Source organism: Carassius auratus, unplaced genomic scaffold (genome assembly GCF_003368295.1).
Source record: "Carassius auratus strain Wakin unplaced genomic scaffold, ASM336829v1 scaf_tig00007148, whole genome shotgun sequence".
NCBI lineage: Eukaryota > Metazoa > Chordata > Actinopteri > Cypriniformes > Cyprinidae > Carassius > Carassius auratus.
In genome coordinates, this window is record NW_020523814.1 from 76,562 (window position 1) to 97,490 (window position 20,929).

The following is a 20,929-nucleotide window of genomic DNA, read 5'->3' on the forward strand; positions in this document are numbered from 1 at the left end:
CTCTATGATTTAAGAAATACATATTTTTAAACCTATATATATATATATATATATATATATATATATATATATATATATATATATATATATATATATATATATATATATATATATATGTATATATATATATATATATATATATATATATATATATATATATATATATATATATGTATATATATATATATATATATATATATATATATATATATATATATATATATATAGTGTCTCTGTCTTGCTTTAAGATATGATTTTTATAATCTTTAGTAAAATAATAGATGCACTCAGAAAAGATCAGCACTACAGGCTAGAAAGCTGAAGCGTCTCTGCGTGTATGGATACTTTAATGGTTGCTTATGTTTAATGCTAAGTCTAATCGGTGACCATCCTGAGCTCAAGCAAATGTCACTGGTATTTACTCTGTAAAAACGGAATCATGAGAGCGGGTAAGAGCGTGACCCTGCAGGAAGGGAACATGAGAAGAAGAGAAAGCAGAAGCTGGAGGAAAAGAGAGAGAAATCTCTGTGATTGATGAACAAACACTGAGACTGTTTGCTCCTTCCATCCAGCTCAAGGGAAACAGAGAGCCAGGCAAAAATCTCAGCCAAGAAGCCTTACTTAAGTAAGGTTTGAGCCACTGCAGCAGGAGCGCAAAGACTGAGATTTTTATTTAATTACGAATCACAGAAAGCCACCATTTGGGCACAAACATAATATTGCATTTGTGTTGTCCTTGTGCAAACTTAGAGCATATTTTTGCCATGTATTGGGTGAAATTAATGCGTACTATCCAGCAACAATGTGAAATGCCCATGTATATTATTATTATTATTATTATTATTATTTTTTTTTTCTAAAACAGTTAACCGTAACTGCAACGATATGTTATGATGCTATTTGTTTGATAGAAACAACCATTTGCTGGAACAGCCATGCTATTTTAGCTTCCTTATAAAAAGCATTGAGCTCTTTTGTGGAGTATTGTAACTGGTTTTTAATGCCACTCGTAACCAAGCTCTCCATCTCAAGTGCAACAATGTACCAAGCAAGTTTACTACGTCCAAGAAGCCATACATAAGGCCCTAGTTATATAATGCAAGTGTCAAAATGTACTAGTTTACTAATCATGCACAAAGTTTTTTTATTTATTTATTTTTTGCATCAGTATTGTGCAAGGAACTGCTTAAAAATAAGCATTTGTTCATCAATAATCTGCCCTTTAATCATAATATGTATGAAAATAACAAAAGTTGTTAGTGTTTTGTTGTCTCTAGTGTTCATTTCACCTGGAAATGGCAGTGAACTGAATGCATACTGTAGGTAAGTTTTTGCAGTTTTAGGCAGTCAAGTATTTCCAATGAGCCTAGGTTTCCAAGTATATGTTTGTTAGCATAAACGATTTGCATTGCGTGACATTTAGTGATCTAAAATTTCTGTTTAATAACTGCTGAAATGAATGTTTTATCTTTGTTGTTGTAAGAGGAAGGTAATCCTGTCATACTGGCTTTGATGCTTAAATGAGGTCAAATGGAGTACGCAAGTATATTTATATTCTCATGAAATTCAGCTTTGTTTTAGATCAGACAGATGACATAGCAACAGATGTAGAATCACTTAGATGATACACTTCAGATGAACAGTTGATTTTCCGATGATATATATATAAAGAAGATGGTGTATATTTATATATATAGACATGCACACAAAGAAATGTAATGTATATACTGTAGTGTACACACTATACATAATTTTCTTTGAAATTCCTGACCCGTTGGACTGGGAAATGACTTAATCAGAGGAAACACTTTTTCCTCTTAATGAAATGAAGATAGGTTTTGGCATGCATGGATATAACCTCAAATTTTCTGTGACATTCAGCAGCGGATGAAATATTAATTTCAAAGAGGTAGGCAAGGGCTCTAGTGAAATGCATGATTAGAAAGTAATACTTATTCATACCGACAACCTGTGTTTAAAATGAATATTTTCAGTCAAAGGCTTCGCTTTGGCCTTAGTTGTGTTTAAATAATGTGGTCAGCTTTAGTTATCTAGACAGATGCAGTAGTATGGGAATATTTTTAGTGAGATGGATCTTTCCTCTGTTTTCCATTTCCAGATAATTACACAGTTTCCAAGGATTAATGCACCTCTAAATAGTCTTATTAAGTCAAATGAGGGTATTCATGTTATTTCAGCCTCTTCAATACATTCACTGAATTGTCATGCTTAGAAAATCCTGTATTATTTTTCCTCAGCAGTCACACACTCTCAAATTAAACTTCAGTCTCATAATATCAGACACAATTTCTGACGGCTGTGCAAGCTAGAGGGCTCTTTGTGATGGACAAGTGCAAGACAATTTGTGGGGCGGCACTCAGTGCTGTCACTCAAACTATCAGCTGTCTTCCTCCACAGCTTCAAACTCAAAAGTCTTCCATGAACATGTAGCTCAGCTGCTAATGCATTGCACTAGTAACCATGCAGTTTCACTTTTACATAGTTTTAGGCATAGTTATTTTGTTTTGATGCCAACATCATATTCATTCATTTTAGACAAAAATGGCATTTTAATTGACAAGGAACTGCTAAATGCAACAAGTCTTACAGATGCTGATTAATACACAACTCCAACTTGTGTACTTGTGCATTTGCATTATTGTGTGCAGTTGTAAGTTATAATATTACATTTGTTGTGTACTATAAATGCAACTGATTAGTCAAACAATAAACAATATTTATTTGAAATATAATAGTTTGAAACATTATACAAGTCTAATCAGTTTAATGCATCCTCATTGAATAAGTATACATTTATCAAAAAAAAAAAAATATATATATATATGTATATATATGTATATATATATATATATATATATATATATATATATATATATATATATATATATATATATGATAAAAATATAAATAATTATATTGTATATGTTTGAATATTAGAAAGTTTTTATTTTATTTATTTATTTTTTATTTATTTTTATTTTTTTGGCGACAGTTGCTTCCTCCTACTTTTGGCTTCAAAAACGCTCTTCGTAACCTATGGTTGACGTCACCTGTATATGTTTTTATATACGTAGTCTGTGATAATGCCTGATAAAGCAGCTTTTGTGAGCACAGTGCTTCTGTGTGTAGAGCCTTACCGGGGAAACCACTATTTTCACTGCTTCAAAAGCAGCACCTAGTGGCAAAGAATGAATTTGCATTTCCATTCAGACCAACGCAAAAAGACCAACAAGTGGGCAGGCACTATGCTAATGTTTCATGCTGTTGTCAGCATGAAACACTTTGGGATTCGTTTTAAAATACGACTCATTTCAATGATTCAGGCTCAAATCTTTCTTTCGAGAGACAATAACTTTATACATGGTGCACTTTCAGATTTAAAACTTTGCAGGATGTTTTTAGTCATGTAGAGCTGTGTCACTAACTACATGAAAGGTATTTTTCAAAAATCCATATTAGAGGCACTTTAACACTAGTCGACCCACGCACTCTCAAATGCCAAATGCGTATGTACATATAAATACAGTATCTTACAATAATTAGTCATAATGCTTGTTAGTCCAGGGTCTAGAGATATTTAAGGTAATTGTCTGAGCTGAGCTCATGCAGACCAGAGTTGAGTTTATATATCAGATGCGTCTTCTCTCAGTCTGACACAGAAAATCTATTAATAACACACACTCTCAAATTAAACTTCAGTCTCATAATATCAGACACAATTTCTGACGGCTGTGCAAGCTAGAGGGCTCTTTGTGATGGACAAGTGCAAGACAATTTGTGGGCCGGCACTCAGTGCTGTCACTCAAACTATCAGCTGTCTTCCTCCACAGCTTCAAACTCAAAAGTCTTCCATGAACATGAAGCTCAGCTGCTAATGCATTGCACTAGTAACCATGCAGTTTCACTTTTACATAGTTTTAGGCATAGTTATTTTGTTTTGATGCCAACATCATATTCATTCATTTTAGACAAAAATGGCATTTTAATTGACAAGGAACTGCTAAATGGAACAAGTCTTACAGATGCTGATTAATACACAACTCCAACTTGTGTACTTGTGCATTTGCATTATTGTGTGCAGTTGTAAGTTATAATATTACATTTGTTGTGTACTATAAATGCAACTGATTAGTCAAACAATAAACAATATTTATTTGAAATATAATAGTTTGAAACATTATACAAGTCTAATCAGTTTAATGCATCCTCATTGAATAAGTATACATTTATCAAAAAAAAAAAAAAATATATATATATATATGATAAAAAAATAATTATATTGTATATGTTTGATTATTAGAAAGTTTTTTATTTTATTTATTTATTTTTTATTTATTTTTATTTTTTTGGCGACAGTCGCTTCCTCCTACTTTTGGATTCAAAAACGCTCTTCGTAACCTATGGTTGACGTCACCTGTATATGTTTTTATATACGTAGTCTGTGATAATGCCTGATAAAGCAGCTTTTGTGAGCACAGTGCTGCTGTGTGTAGAGCCTTACCGGGGAAACCGCTATTTTCACTGCTTCAAAAGCAGCACCTAGTGGCAAAGAATGAATTTGCATTTCCATTCAGACCAACGCAAAAAGACCAACAAGTGGGCAGGCACTATGCTAATGTTTCATGCTGTTGTCAGCATGAAACGGTTTGGGATTCGTTTTAAAATACAACTCATTTCAGTGATTCAGGCTCAAATCTTTCTTTCGAGAGACAATAACTTTATACATGGTGCACTTTCAGATTTAAAACTTTGCAGGATGCTTTTAGTCATGTAGAGCTGTGTCACTAACTACATGAAAGGTATTTTTCAAAAATCCATATTAGAGGCACTTTAACACTAGTCGACCCACGCACTCTCAAATGCCAAATGCGTATGTACATATAAATACAGTATCTTACAATAATTAGTCATAATGCTTGTTAGTCCAGGGTCTAGAGATATTTAAGGCAATTGTCTGAGCTGAGCTCATGCAGACCAGAGTTGAGTTTATATATCAAATGCGTCTTCTCTCAGTCTGACACAGAAAATCTATTCATAGAGAACCCCTCGGCATGGCTTGACAACTTCCAGGTATAGATGAGAGTGAATATGTATGGATAATATTGATGTGACACTTTGGGGTGTTTGTCTGAAAGTAGCACCTCTAATTCTTTGAAGTTTCTTCATTGATTTTGTTTAGTCACCGCTTGTGGCTGAGACTCTCTCCTTGTCGGCTCTTCTTCCCTCTTCGCTTCCTCTTATTTTTATTGTTTTTGCACAACAACCACTTCAAGCTTTTGATCATTCAGCAGAATTCAGCCTTTGTGTTTTCCATACTATCCCTTCTGCCATTCAGAAAGGGTAAAAGTGAAAGAAGGAGAGGAGTCACTGAGAGAGCGAGAGACTGTAATATGGCTCGGGGAAAATGGTCAGAGCCCATCTCAGAGGACCATTAGATTCTTCCCCACTTCCCCCTGTCTGTGAACTAATAGTCATTCACCTGGTTGACAGGAAATCTTTCCCCTGGTGCCAATGGGCGATGGCTGGGTTATGTTTAAGGTTACAAAGCCTCAGAGGAGAGCATCAGTTCTGCGGGCCTCCTCTAGCACTCCCGTGAGCCGTGGGCCTTCACTGCCGACCCCAGACTGATGAATGCAGCTGAAGTGGGAAGAGAGATGTGCTGCACAAATGTCTGTCAGTCTGAGAGGATATATTACCAGCTGTCGATTCCTAGCCTCTGCCTCAGACAGCACACCCACAGAGAGTCTGATGCATATTGCTCACAAAAAAAAAAAAAAAAAAAAAAAAAATCATTGGAATTCTAGTCTGATTGACCATTAATGTAAAATCATATCTATCTATCTATCTATCTATCTATCTATCTATCTATCTATCTATCTATCTATCTATCTATCTATCTATCTATCTATCTATCTATCTATCTATCTATCTATCTATCTATCTATCTATCTGTCTGTCTGTCTGTCTGTCTGTCTGTCTGTCTGTCAATCTATCTATCTATCTATTGATTCCTAGTCTATCTCTCTATCTATCTGTCTGTCTGTCTATCTATCTATCTATCTATCTATCTATCTATCTATCTATCTATCTATCTATCTATCTATCTATCTATTGATTCCTTATCTATCTATCTATCTATCTATCTATCTATCTATCTATCTATCTATCTATCTATCTATCTATCTATCTATCTATCTATCTATCTCTCTCTCTCTCTCTGTCTGTCTGTCTGTCTGTCTGTCTGTCTATCTATCTATCTATCTATCTATCTATCTATTGATTCCTAGTCTATCTATCTATCTATCTATCTATCTATCTATCTATCTATCTATCTATCTATCTATCTATCCCACCAAATTCTCAAAATCAGCAAGCTTTGCTTTCTTGTTAAACATTTTTGAAGTTCAGTAAAAGTATTTATCCTTTAATTCACATTTAAAAAGTAATTCACTATCCTGTTTGCTACCTCAATTCAATCTAAATTTTGGTTCAATTCAAAATTCAAATAAAATGTGTTTTCATATCAATCCAGAATGGCACACAACCCTGTTGCACATTGCTTCATCACATTTTCTGGCCTATAGTGTAAGTGACTCTCATACTGTCTATATGGATAGAGTTCAGGGTATGTTTGGAAATGTCATGCTGAGATTGATCCAAATGCAGCATATGTGGCAATATATGCAGACAGACAATACCTCTCTTTCTATTTTACACACGAGTGCTCACACATTTTCTGTCCCTGCTGCAGAGGTGGTGTTTTCTGCATGGCTCTGGTAGGACTTCAGCCAGTTCGTTTCTGTCTGGATGTTGTTTCACTGCGTGGGTTTCACTCCGGCCCAGGAAAACCAATGAATATATTCAAACTTTCCTCTACAGCATGAACCCATCAGCTATCCAAATGGCACTTTGACAGATATTCAAATATGGGGGAAAGCTCATAAATTACACCTCATGCAATTTCAGTGTGTTGGAAGAGAAAAAAAGAAATGGTTCATGTAAAACACTTTAAAGTATCAAAGTCCAGCAGAGATATGAGTTAACAGTATTAGAACAGAACAAGTGGAGAATGTCACTGCACACAGAGCATCCACAGAAAGAAGAGAGGAAGGTTTAAAAATGGGAGATATCACGGCACGGTATGTGAATCACATGCTGTTGAACAGAAATGAACCATGCAGAGAGGAATGCAAATGATATCACAATTTTTTAACTTGCATATTCTGACACATTTACAGAATATTATAAAACAGAATATTTACTGTTAATCAATGCAAGTTGGGACTTAATTTTATCAGTCTGGGTTTGATTGTACTGAAAGAATAGGGGAATAGCAATTCTACTGGCCTACTTGTATTTTGACAAAGGCTTGCTTGAAAGTAAAATATATATATATATATATATATATATAATAAAGAAAAAAAGAAAGAAACTAGAGGCAATAATTAATCCAAAAAATAAAAATAGCCTTTATTTACTCAACCTCCTGCTGTTCCAAACCTGTATGGATTTACTTCTGTTCAGAAAAAAAATAAAAATAAAAAAACTTTTTCTACTATGGAAGTCAGTGGGCATCAACTGTTTGGTTGCCAAGATGATTGAAAATATCTTCTTTTTTATGTTCCACACAAATAAATTCATACAGGTTTGGTATAACCTGAGAGTGAGAATTTTTTTGTAGACTATGATAATTTTTGATATTTCATTATATGTCCTTATCTGTGCAAACTTGGTTACACAAGAAAAGTTATTTCAAAAGGTGGGAAAATATCTATTTGATGAAAGGTTCTGAATTTTTTTTTTTTTTTTTTTTGTCTTTTTTTTTTTTTTGCAACTGTCTTTAACTTCCTTTATACTTCTTCCAAGCCACCTCTGCATTGGCAAAGGATTTCTCTACATCCCACTTTTTCTTGCTTTTCTTTCTCACAAAGGAAATGCAATAGTTCTTCATTGTCTGCATAACCTTGGAGATGATGTAGAGAAAGAGAAAGAGGAATTAAAAATGTGAAAGATGGTTGACGCTTAATTGAAGTGTTTATCTATTACACAGAGGCATCAGAGTAAAATTCTAGTTAGTATGTAGATGCATTGTAGCATTAATGTTCATGCTACTGCCATGTAGTGTGTGTACGAGTAGCTGCTGGAAAAGAGCAGTGAGGAAGGAGACAAATCAATATAAACGATGGGGAGAAGTGGCTATCATTCAGGGGGGAAACAGGTGCAATATCTCTCTCAGATAGGAGCCCATCCATCACAGCCAGACTTTAATTTGAGATGTTTAGGCCCCCTTCTGCTGATTGTCTCTCAGCATGTGTGTGTGTGTGTGTGTGTAGGGGTGGCAGGTGGAGGGTGACAGTGAGGGGTTACCTGTTCAAAATAAAGCAGAGAAAAGCTTGAAAGTAGTGGAAATGTTGAGGTCTGATGGCGGAAATTGACACATGTGAAAGTGAGGGGAATTGCCAAAAAATAAATAAAAAAGTGTCTCTGTTCTAATGTCAAGTGAATTGCCTTTCATTGCAACTGTAATGGACTGATTTGAAATGTTCCAAATACAAGGCAGCTCTCTTTGTTACAAAAATAGCACCCTTCTTGCACTCTTCTGTAGCTAAGATAAAACATATTATTGCCAAAATCATATGTGAATAATAGTGGAAATAAATGAAATAGTAGAAAAATAGAGTAGAAATATTTGGTATTGCAATTAATTTTTTTCTATGTTAATATATTTTAAAGTGCAATTAATAACTTTACTTACTTTAAAATGCAATTATTATAAAGTTTAGGGTCAACAAGAAGTCTCTTATGTTCATCAAGACTGCATTTTTTTAATTATTTAATTAAAATCACAGTAAAAAACGAAATATTGTTAAATAGTATTACAATTCCAAATAATTGTATTATGTTTTAATAAATATTAAAAATAAAACTTATTCCTGTGTTGGCAAAGCTGAACTTTCAGATGAACCCTCAGAAATGATCCAAATTTGCTGATTTGGTGCTCAAGAAACATTTCTTATTGAAAACAGTTGTGCTGCTTAATATTTTTGTGGAGACTCTCTGCAACATTATACATGTCTTTACTGTCTTTTTTAACCAAATTAATGTATTCTTGTTGAATAAAAGTAGTAGTATCTAAAACAGACCACTATTAAACTCTTTTTGTTTATATTTTTAGTTACCAAGTTCATTTTAGGTTTAAAATGAATAATGATTTATTTAACTCCATCTGCCATCTATTTTTGGAGCTTTTTGCAAAGCATTATGGGAATGCATTCTTTTTGAAGGACATATCTATATATGCTGCCTTTGAATTTGACTAAAAGAAAGCATGTATAATGCCTAGCTACGTAGACAGCTCGGTAGCTTTTGGAACAGAGTTGGAAAACGCTGTATTGTTGCCTTGAACACTGAAACGTGTCAAAATGATTTTCATTTTCTTTAACTTTTTTCCAGGCTGCTATCAGTTCAATAGCTTGTGCATCAGAGTTGGTGCATTATACGTTTCAAGACTTTCAGAATAGCAGTAACCATGTCACGGCAGTGACGGATATATCTGTAACTGTACCAAGGTGACATTTTAATTGTGTGCCAGCAGACGCGTGCACAAACTCACACATGCAAGCAGCTCTGCCTGTGATAAAACACTGTAGAAATGACTCCCTTTATTGAAGCTTTAAACTACATATGGCCCAAGGTGAAAGGAGTGCAAATAATCTCAATTATTGATCGGCGTTGGGCAGAAGGCTCTCCGCAGGAGTGTTGTTGATGGTTGATGGCATATCCGGATGAGTGATCTGGTCGGATCTCTCGCTCTGGATGAAAATGATAATGGATACTCTGATACACACACACACACACACACATCCAAGTTCAGTAGCAGGAGCTATCATTGCTGAGGACACGAAGGAGGGTGAGAGCTGCTGCTCTGTCCTTCCATTAAAATTACATGGGTGAAGAGAAAGGAACAGAGACAGGAAAGCAGGAAGAAAGATCCTAGCAAGAGATGCAGAAAGAAAATAAAGAGAACCAGAGCACAGAAAGAAAGAACTTAAAGGTGTAGTTCACTTAAAAATTTAAATTCTGTCATCTTTTTTTAAGCTTCATGTTGTTTCCTCTATGACTTCCTTTTTTCTGCAGAGCACAAAAGAATACATTAACAAGATGGTTACGGTTGTGCTATTTCCATGGAAATAAATGGCGACTTAAGATTTCAAGCAACAAAAAAGCATCATGAAATAGGTCCATATGACTCATGCAGTATAGATCAATCTTCTGGATTCATAAAACGACATTTGGCAATCTTTTCCTCCAGTAAGCTGTTATTTGTTGTGACTAGAATATTAAGTGAGAGGGTTGAACCGGATCACTCAGATTCATTAATGAATCATCTACTGGATTCCGATTCACATTGTGAATCAAATACTGATGATTCAAGTGATTCATTCAGGAATTGAACATTACCTATTTTCCAGTCAGCTATAATGTGGCATCAGAACATAGCACACAAGTCATATGGGGCATTTTTATGCTGCAGTGCTCAGGTATTAATTGAAAAAGAGCCTTGAAAAAAAAAATCTTGAAATGTTCCTTTTTTGTTTTCTGCAGAAGAACATCTCACAGTTATGGGACTTGAGGGGTAAGTAAATGTTGACAGAGGTGTCATTTTTGGATTTAAATATTCCTTGAACTAAGGCCTTGATGTTAGCTATGTACTGTTTTGTGGTAATAATCCAAAAAGTATTCATTTATGGACAATATTTCCCATCTTTTAACCATTGTAACTAGAATTAATTGTAGTGAACCAGATCTGTCTGATTCATTATTGAATGTTTCAAACCCAACTCCGATTAGCATTTCTGAACTATCTCCATGCCAGTCAGTTATTGTGTTTTCAGAATACAGCACACATTTCAAATGGAACATTTTTATGATGCATTTTTATAAAGTTACATAGTTTTTGGAATGGTGTGAAGGTGAGTAAGTGATGAAAGAGCTGTCATTTTTGGATAAACCATTCCTTTGACTGTTTGAGGCCTTGGTTCAGCTGGCCTGTCGCTCACCTTTCTACAACCCATTCAGTCTCCAGGATATCTGAAGGCCCTGGTCAATCACACAATAAGTACACGGGATTACCGTGGATCTTTGCTGCAGCCCACGGCAGTGATATCCTCCTCTGTACAGCACTGCCCGGCCATTCACTGCCTCAATGCTCCTGCACTGCATCAGCGATGGCTTTCTTAAAAGAGAGAGCTTATTCAGCTGCATTATGCATTGAGATCGCTTTAAGAGAGAAGCAGAGATAAGCGGCTCAGGTTTGTGTGAATGAAAAGAGCCACTGGGCTGGTTGAAATAAGGAACTTGATGCTTTGGAGTGTAGAGGGAGTGTAAAATAACTAAGAAGTGTGTAAAGGACGTGTTGTGAAGTATCTCTGAGCCATATCAGATACTTTAGCAGCATTTTCTTTTCTCTGAAGTCCACTTATCATATTAAAGGTTTCTTGCTGCAGAAACTGTAATCTTTTAGTTTTTCATGAACATTTGTCTCCTTCTATGTGACCTTTAGAATTAATAAACACTACATGTTTTAGCTACTGTTCCATTAGTATTTCTACAGTACATAAATGCCCTTTTTGAATGTAAAATGAGTAACTGCAGTTACAAGTTGTGGATTTGCTGTGGATTCTAGTATATGCGATGGATACAAAAACTTATTTACACTACCAATCAAAAATGTATAATTCTTAAAGAAATCTCGTATGCGCACCAAGCCTGCATTTATTCAGAACTACAGTCATACAGTGAAATATTATTGCAATTTAGACCTTTTTCTTTTTTTATTTATTTTCGTATAATTTATTCTGTGAAGGAAAAGCCAAGTTTTTCAGTCTTCTTTTTTTAATTTTCTTCAGTGTCACATCTTACTGAAATCATTCTAATATTCTGATTTGTTGCTCAAGAAGCATAACACATTTTTTTAAGAATTTAAAAAAGGACAGCATTTTGTTTGAAATATAACAGCAAAAATATAAAAATATTTTTTTTTTCTCTTTTTGTCAATTTAATTGGTACTTGCTGAATAATAGTTTTAATTTCTTAAAAAAAAAAAAAAAAAAAAAAAAAAAATCTGACTGAACCCACACACAAAACAGCACATGCAGAAATATGAAAAATAAATAATGAATAAATAAATAAAAATAATGTTTAGTAAACATTTGCCAAATCAGATGATACCTGTTTGATACCTGATTATAATTTAATCTTATTTTAACTCAACATTTACTTTATTCCAATTGGTTTCATTTTTATTTTAGCATTATTTATTTACTGTATTTATTTTCCATTTTCAGGAGGATAGCTATGATGTACAATGGTGATTTCATCCATGCACTTAATTTTGAAAGTAGGTTTACATTGTTACAACAATTACTGTTCTTTCAGTTGCTCATCTCTAACATTAAGATCCTTAAGAAGAACACAAAGTAACAAAATCTAATGGACTTCCTCACATCTGAATACACTGTCAGACAAATACATGTGCAAAAAGTGTTCCTTTAACTCATACATACAGTACAGACCAAAAGTTTCAAAGAGTTTTCTTTATTTTCATGACTCTGAAAATTGTAGATTCACACTGAAAGCATCAAAACTATGAATTAACACATGTGGAATTATATATGGAATTATTTACATAACAAAAAAGTGTGAAACAACTGAAAACCTTTTGCTTTGATTACTGCTTTGCACACTCTTGGCATTCTCTTGATGAGCTTCAAGAGGTAGTCACCTGAAATGGTCTTCCAACAGTCTTGAAGGAGTTCCCGAGAGATGCTTAGCACTTGTTGGCCCTTTTGCCTTCTGTCTGCGGTCCAGCTCACCCCTAAACCATCTGGATTGGGTTCAGGTCCGGTGACTGTGGAGGCCAGGTCATCTGGCGCAGCACCCCATCACTCTCCTTCTTGCTCAAATAGCCCTTGATGCCTTCAGTGTGACTCTACAATTTACATAGTCATGAAGATAAAGAAAACTCTTTGAATGTGAAGGTGTGTCCAAACTTTTGGTCTGTACTGTACCTTTGTACCTCTGTGGATGGATGCATGTTACTAACTTAAGGTACCCTTTAATGGGTAGATAAGGTAGATGGGGAATTTTATTATTTTATTTTTTTTTCTGACAATGTATCAGCTGGAATGTTTCTTGTGTTTGGCAATAAGAGAGTTGCTTACCCTGAAAATAGGTGTTATGTATATTCAGGCTTACATATGTGTATATGTGCTTTCTGCATGACCCATTTGTTCATCTTATTTCCATAATGGTCTGGTTGGACTGGGAACAGAGCGTCTACATAGTGCATTGAATTATTTAATTTCAAAAGAGCACGTAAAACCTTTGGTCCATGATATGGTGTTTAATTTGGTTGTTTTATAGAGATGGATAGGCTGGGGGTTTTATGGGAATGGTCAAGGGGTTCAAGGTTAATCTTGACATGTGGGTCTAAACTACACACACACACACACACACAAACACACTCAAATACATAAGTGTGTTCAGCTGTTATTGACCCTCGTGTTCATGTCCCTGGACCTGTGCCATTTCATGTCATCACTCCCTCTCAATTCCAATTGAATTCTGATGAGAGCGACATAGGGACATGTCAAATCTTGCGTTCTCGATCCCCTCCGTCTCAGGGTTCCCATCTGTTTTGAGCTGATTAGACCTCATTTAGCTCATCCTCAAAGCCGTCTCTCCCTCAGAGCTGTCTCCCTCCCTCTGTGCTGATCGTCTCTCTCGGATCTGTCTGTCTCTTGTTACCAACTGGTCAAAAGAGGATTCCTCATTAAACCCAATGCTAGCGCATCTGCTGTAGCTGGCTCTGGGGAATTGGACTCTTGTTGGGACACGGCTTTGTTTTCACCAGTAGCTCAGATCACTAGCTCTGCTTCTTCTACTGTCTGCTCTGATCTTGAGCACAAAAGGCAAACCAAGACCTGCCAGCTCGGGGTTTCTAAAGTAAGTTCAGGAGGGATCTTTGGACTGTCCCTGCCTACTGATTTCAGACACTGATTGAAGCCCGTCTTTGTAAAGGCTGGCTTGATCCCGGGAAGAGATAGGATGCATTTCGGCATCATCTGTGAGTTAAATTCCGTCCACTGCCTGTTGTGCATTCAAACTCTTTTTATTTTCGTTTTTTGTCCTAGAGTGTCCCACAAATCCATGCAACCTTTAACAGATGGACGAGATCAGTTTTTTTTTTTTTTTTTTTTTTACTGTGGGATGTTTGCAGTGTTGCGACGGATCAAATGAAAATAGGCGGATAATACAGTTTGAGATGGGCTGATATTGTGTCATATTCCTAGCACATCACGTCCTCTCATTTATGACAGCTAGAGATGGAGTCTGGATGAATTTAAGTGGATGACACAGCTCACCTCCTATTATTTTAAATGCCGTTTTCTACTTTGTGGTTTATTCTAGGAATGCTGATGCAGAATTTTACTATTCAGAAGGGATTATGCCACACCGCCCCTAACACATAACAGCTGCCACAATACAGTTGTTCAAACAGCCAATGAAAATTATAGATATGAAAATTATGTCTCTGAGGGAAATCTCAACGCCAGAGTGTGATTCTATATTTGGTTGCACTTGCCATAATAATGAGTATTTCTGACACTCATGAAGTGCTTTCCAAATAGATTTCTAACATGAATTATGGGTTTGATCTATATATTAAATCTACAGATATTGTTCATTTTGCATCTCAGTGCAAAATTGCATTCTGTAGATTCAGGTAATATGATGTTAGAACAGTGCAACTCTCTTACTGGGTTTCACTGGTGCAACATCTTGAGGTCCAAATTTCTAAGACCACTTGCGGAAACTACTGTTTTGCATTTGTTGTCATCTAATACAAGCTTTTTCATTTCAAATGATATTATCAGCACAACAAACTACCTGGAACATTTTATAAACATTGGCATGAACTCAAGAAGAGTAAAACCTGATGCTCAATGGTCTCCAGAATGATTTTGAATGTTCCAAAGAACATAATGCAGTTCACTTGGTTAGTTTCACAAATTTGCTTACATTTGATGAGCAGGTGAATATTTTTATTTATTTATTTATTTTTATTTTTTGTGTGTGTGTGTAAACTTGCAAAAACATGTTTTCCTCAATTTAAGTTTAAATGTATGTATATCAGCAACACAGAAACCGCTCGAGGTCTAATCCCTCTCGCGTGTCACAAATTCCATAATCTCTGTGAGATTAAATTAGCATGTACATAAACACCAGACCCCGGCGCTTGGTACATGAATGTCTCTATTAATAGAATGACAATGATGTGTGAGAAACAAAGACTTAACAAGTGCATTACGCGGATTAAGTCTGGTTCTCTTTCATAATTCACAACATGCCGAAACTGTTCATTGCACTTTTGTTTCATCTGGGAACAAACTGTCAGGAAAACACTGCATTTTAGAGCCACTTGAGATATCCAGCATTGCTAGTAATTTGTCTATCTTTCTGAGTCCTCAAAAGCACTTGAAACAGGTCCTTGATGTTGCTCAAATGTCTCTTGGTGCCAGCTCTTATTTAAAAAAAAAAAAAAAAAAAAGAAAGAAAAAAAACCTTGTTATTCACTACTCTGTGGCAGTGAAAAGCGAAGCACGCACCTGCTTTTATATGTAAATGTTGACTCACACTCATAATTGAGGCTCACACACACTTCAGGTATGAGTTTTTGCACTGGTGGGTTGCAATCAGGACTTCCACTCCAATCTCTGCCAGCATCAAGCCAGTTTTTATCTCGCTCTGTAGAGTCAGGCAGCAAAACAACCTTCCCTCATCTCAGCCTCGACAGTCAACCTCTCATGTCTTTCCAAAAAAACGAGGGCAAAAACGGTTAGTTCTAAAGGGTGCCGGGATTAATCATCGGCTTGTCTCCTTCTGGAGTCTTAGCACTGAAAGTATTGCAGCTTACATGACTATACGATTGGGGATAAGCACTCATAATTGAAGATGCTGACAGGTCAGTGATTTAGCTGGAGCTTGAGAGGAACCCAACACTTACACCAAGAGTTATGAGCTCAGTTTTTTTTTTTTTTTTTTCTCTCCACACTCCAGAGCTCTTCATTACTGTCCTGGTAATAAAGTCCACATCAGCAAAACACACAGATTCACATGATTTGAGCACAGAAAACGTCCCTACCTTAATTGAGTCCTTTTCCACCAGCAGAAATAGATGGATGGAGGCTTGGAATCAGTAAAATCCAAATGCTTGTCCAACTCTCTTCCTTTATCTGCCCTCACCCTCTTTCTCCTCTTCGTTTCACCTTGCCTTCGTTGTTTTAGTTCCTTGTTTTCTCATCTACTCTCTCTCAGGAGTCTTCCGTTCTTGTTCATCCTGTACAGTGCAGAAGCGGATACAGATGCGCGTGCCGCTAGTGAGGAACGGAAAAAGAGAGGTGAGCGAACGCGCGCGCGAAAGAGAGTGCCGAAGTGTATGTCCCTGCGGTTGAGAATGAACAGTGTGTGTGTGTGTGTGTGTGTGTGTGTGTGTGTGTGTGTGAGAGAGAGAGAGAGAGAGAGAGAGAGAGAGAGAGAGAGTGCCAGTGAGTGAGCTGGTCACAGAGAGAAAGACTGAGCGGAATGAGGGAATGCTTTGCTGACTGGCTCGCTGGCTCGTGGCGCGCGTGATTGGAGAGAGTGCGACCCCTGTCAGGTCTCGGGAGTGAGGGATCTTCATCAGCTAGATTATGGAGCCTCCCGTCCATCCCTCGTTTCCTCCTTTCACCCCTCCCCCCCTTCCTCCCGCCAGTCCCGCAGAGAGGCGCGCGATCGGTGCGGTCATCGCAGGGATATGCTAATCATTCCGTTCTCACGGGGAAACGTGTCTCTTCCAAACTAATGCACTCGCAGATGTCCTGTGTTAGTCTGGTTTGTTCGTCTCTCTCTGTGTATCATTTTGTTTTTGTGTGCAGGTAAATAGTGACCAGCGAGCTTGTCAAATCAAATTCCAGTTCAGTTCTAGAATTTAAACTGACAAAACGGAATATATATATATATATATATATATATATATATATATATATATATATATATATATATATATATATATATATATATATATTTTGCAGGATACTGCATTGTGTAATTTATAGCCAAAGTATAATTTAAGAGTATTGATGGCTGGTTTAATTGTTTTGACAGTGTAAAACTCAATTTAGCTAATTATGTTCATAGAAATGTCTATTTAGGAAAAACTTTTGAGAAATTGTAGTGCATATAAACAGGCATAATTAATCAAATAATGATGTCCTGTCATAAAAGTTGTGTTGGCTTAATGAAATGCCCCTATAAATTCATCTTCCTGTCCAATTCAATATCCCATTTAGATCATGAATTAAAAAAGAGCTGAAGAGGAATCTTTCCCTACTACAACGGCAATGGGTATCATTAGTTCAAAACAAAACAGTACTGAAGTGATTTCCAAATGCTTCTCCCACCCCCTAACATGCTAATCATGTTGTTTGCATGTTTATTTATTTATTTATGTATGTGTCTCTGCGAATATTTAAACCATTACTCTTCAGAAATGGCAGGTCTTCATTAATGCTGACCTATTTTTGAGGGATTCCTGCTGCTCAGCAGCACCAGCACATTGATGGATGTGGGGAGCATTCATACGCAAAAAAATATTATACAGTGGGGGGCTGAGACCACTAGGGGAAATCATTCTGTTTTTCTAATCCAAACCTTTCCCACAAATGATATGCATATTTAGTTTTTTTTTTTTTTAATTTTTTTTTTTTACTTAAAGTCTGAAATTGTACTTTCCCCTTCATAATTTGGTGCAGTGCTGCTTTCAGAAACTAGTTGTCATGATGGCTGAATGTATGAATTTAGGCTGTAGTCTTTTACACTTAGCACCAACTCCTACCCTCATAAAGTGACAGGCAAATATAGATGGTGATATGTAACCTTTAAGGTTTTGTCATTATGAGGAGCTGTGTGTCTTGATGGCCATCACTCATATGAAAGGTTAACTTCTCCGTTCACATTTCTCATGCATCACAAATAACCAGACCTATTATTCATAAATTCAACACGAAATAATGTTTTTTTCTTAAAGTGTGCCTACAAGGTTCTTTTTGGAAGCGAAGTAAACCAACTTTTTGTCATGGTCAGAAAGAAAATAAGCGAAGATCTGTAAACTTCTCTTTGAATCGAAGATGTTTTTATTTTTTTTAGCATGTCTGACAAAATGTCTTATTCTTTTTTTTTTTTTTTCTAACCTTGTTCAGTTTTTGTGCAGAAAGAAAAAAGAAAAAGAAAAAGCAATGATGCCTCATAGATGCCTGAAGTTTTTAATGGATTGTCCTTCAGGATGGCATAGGGAAGAGATAACATGGTTTTTATCACTGTCCTCCACCATATTCATCTTTCTGGACTGCCATATATAAATTATTTACTTTTTTTAATGTTAAAAACTCATTTAATTCTAAAACTGATCCATTTTACAGTATAAGGAAACCATTTTTTTTTTTTTTTTCGTTAACGTTCGGTTTGTTGCCTTTTCTATTCCGTTTAGTTTTTTCTTCTATGCATATCTAGATCGTTTCTCCGTTAAATAAAAGTTACAAAAGTTCAGAAAAAAGAAAAAAAAAAACTTGCATGTCTTACATGCTTACATTATCTCTTATTGTAAAGTTCTGTAAGTAATGTCAGGGATAAGGACATTTCCAGATTAAAAAAAAACACTCCAAATGCAAATTATCAAGAGATCCAAGAAAGTTCAGATCACAAAACCTCTTTTCAGACATCATTTACACCTGCATGTATCGCGGACACCTGAGAATAATGTTAATACCTGGTCTAAACAGTGCCTATGTTTTGTTGTGGCACTTTCAGTAATCATTTTGAACGAGCTAATTATAATTACCTCATTACAACTTAATGCCTGACAGGAATATTCTACAGAACTTCAAATGAACTTTTCTCGGCTCTCCTGATAATTATTATTTATTTTTTTCAAGGGTTTTTATTTGCCTTAAGCAATCTCAGATCTAACAGAGCGAGCCGATGCTGATAATCAGAGTGATGGTGTTAAGGAAGCAGTTGTTCGTAGTGATTCATTGGGACAGCTCCCCCTCTGCCGGAACAGCGAGTGATCAGAGATTAATTAAGCAGGTGTACAGCTGTGACAGAGCAGCGTCCAAACATATGGACATGAATAGTGCGAGAAATGAGACAGGCACACAGGGACAGCCAGGCTAAACGATCCCGCGTAGTGTCTTTCCTTCTCCCTCAATGATTAAATCCCCAGACTGCTTAGTTCAGATGTGCGGGGAGCTACATTCAGTATGCTTCCATCGCTTTGTTGGATTGGAGGACGCACACACATACCGTCAACTCCCTAAAAGCTCCAGACATGCCCCATCCACACTCAGGGTCACCTCCTGTCCAGATGGTGTGTAACCCTCAGTGGGGCGTGAAGATAATCCTCTCAGAAAACACACACACATACACAAATATAAAACACATGCTGAGGAGGGAGAAGGTAAAGATGAACTGTCAACCCTTTGCTTAAGTGTACTTGTGCTTTCGGTTGTAGACCATTGCTATGCTGACTGTAGGGATTTCCACATATCTGTTCTTTTATCTCGGCTTGTGTAGCTGAACGAAACTCGACATAGTCTCTTGGGTGCCTTACGAGAGGTTTAACATCTAACTTGTCTTTCAAGCAGTCTGTCTTTGTGTCTCTCTCACTCAACATGTTTTAGATTTCTGGACCTGTTGAGTTCAGAGAGTCCTGGGAGTTTGTCATATGTCTGATGCTGTCTGGGAGAAAACTGCACGAGGGTGTCATGCCCACCGCTGGAATCGCTCTGTGAATATGAGATTATCTGTAAATTAATGTTCGCAGAGAATTAGCAACTTTAGGCACTGGATTTCCTAGACAATGTGGAGATAAATCAAATGATCAGGGTTGAAATCCAAGTGGATGGATGCCAGTTCACCCGATGCACAGTAATTCAGCATGGCATTTTGCACTAATCACTCACAATCCAGTTTAATCAGGCCTTAAGTGTGCTTAAACAGCACTGTGAATATTTAAAATTAAGTCATTGTCTTTGTTTGCGTTGCACATGGACTTGTCTAAACTTGCCTTCAACCAATCTGTCCTTGTGTCTGTCTCAATCAACAGCTCCTCAGTAGAGTTTAGAGAATCCTGTGAATTGCTTTCTCTCAAATATCTGATGCTGTCTGACAGAAAACTGCACAAGGGTATCATGACCACAACTGAAATTGTTTGCTGCACACGAAGCTGCAAAGCAAGGCATTGCAGTTCCTAGACAACATTGAGATAAATCAAGTGATCAGGGTTCAAAATCAAGTGGCTGGCTGCAAATCCACACAATGCACATTAATGCAGCACAGTATTGTTCGCTAATCACCCACAATCCAGTTTAGCCAGGCTTTAAATGTGCTTAAATAGCACAGTGGGTATTTAAAATTAAATCAATGTCTTTGTTTGCTTTGCATACACTATTATAAATATATTTTACAGTATTGAAGCAATGCCATAGAAAAAGGTTTGAACCCCGAAAGAACCTTTCATTAAATACTTAAAAAAAAAAAAAAATACAACAACAACAACAAAATAGCAACTAAAGAATCTTTGTTGAATGAAAAGCTTTCATGGATGTTAAAGGTTCTCCATTGAACCATAGATGCAAGTAAAGAATCAATATGTCTTTATGTCCGTCTCACTCAAGAGTTTCTAGATTTCTGAAGTTCTTGAGTTCAGCGAGTCCACCTACCTATTAGGCACCATTTAGGAGTAAATAACGTGCAAAGGTGTACCCTTTTAATAAGGGTATTGTCACAGTGACAGCTTTTGTACCTT

At 36.3% G+C, this 20,929-nt stretch overlaps 1 protein-coding gene across 1 annotated transcript in view; it reads right to left on the reverse strand.

Annotated features, from left to right (window-relative positions):
• LOC113071338 (cadherin-12-like) overlaps window positions 1-16,556 on the reverse strand; it is a gene marked incomplete at its 3' end in the record, with an annotated part of 78,930 nt that extends 62,374 nt beyond the window's left edge. The window contains exon 1 of the mRNA XM_026244702.1: window positions 16,229-16,556. The remainder of the gene's footprint in view (window positions 1-16,228) is intronic.
• Between the last annotated feature and the right edge of the window lie 4,373 nt (window positions 16,557-20,929).